This window comes from Asparagus officinalis, chromosome 4 (assembly GCF_001876935.1).
Source record: "Asparagus officinalis chromosome 4, Aspof.V1, whole genome shotgun sequence".
In the NCBI taxonomy this organism is placed as follows: Eukaryota; Viridiplantae; Streptophyta; class Magnoliopsida; order Asparagales; family Asparagaceae; genus Asparagus; species Asparagus officinalis.
In genome coordinates this window covers 135,815,881-135,816,548 of record NC_033797.1, presented here as the reverse complement: position 1 = coordinate 135,816,548, position 668 = coordinate 135,815,881, and the positions used below count along the sequence as shown (strand labels likewise).

At 30.8% G+C, this 668-nt stretch overlaps 1 protein-coding gene across 1 annotated transcript in view; it reads left to right on the top strand.

Annotated features, from left to right (window-relative positions):
- LOC109839357 (ceramide kinase) overlaps positions 1-668 on the top strand; it is an 18,202-nt gene that overhangs the window by 9,242 nt on the left and 8,292 nt on the right. The window lies entirely within an intron of this gene.

Here is a 668-nt window from a genome sequence, read left to right as displayed (position 1 = left end):
GTATGCTTTCATATTTGTAAAGCTGTCGCAATTATTTTTTTGGCGAAATTACTAGATTGACATTTTTAGTAGGACCATATATTTAACATGGCATTTTTTCTTTCAATTGCGACATTATGGTATTAATATCAACATTTGACATCATTTTGTTACTATTTTATATATAGGAAAAATAATCAAACTGGTATATTTACTAGTAGAAAAAATAACTAGATTGGTATTAATTTTGATATTAATACAATAATGACACAAGTGAAAGGAAAAAATCACATTGGAAAAGGGTCCAACTAAAAATGTCAATTTGGTAATTTACCATTATTATTTTTATCAATGTTTATTTTTTCCATTTCCCCTCATATAATCTTATCTAGAATCACCGAGCTTTGAACTGTCCTATTTTAAGAAAGCTTTTGTATCATCTTGTAGTTATGATGAAGGGTCAATTTCACAACCCTCTCCTCAAACTTTTGGGGTTTAACCCTTAATTGCGGTCAGGGGTACGTTGCCTGTGAATGCCAAATGACTGTTGAGGCTTTTTTTTTTTAAATTCCTCCAAGGATATTTCAGTTATTTGCCAACAATAGGTAGTGGTTTGATGAGAACATTTTAAAGTTCAGGAATTTGTGAGACACGTGACGGTACTTCGGTCTTTTGTGAGATACTTTTTG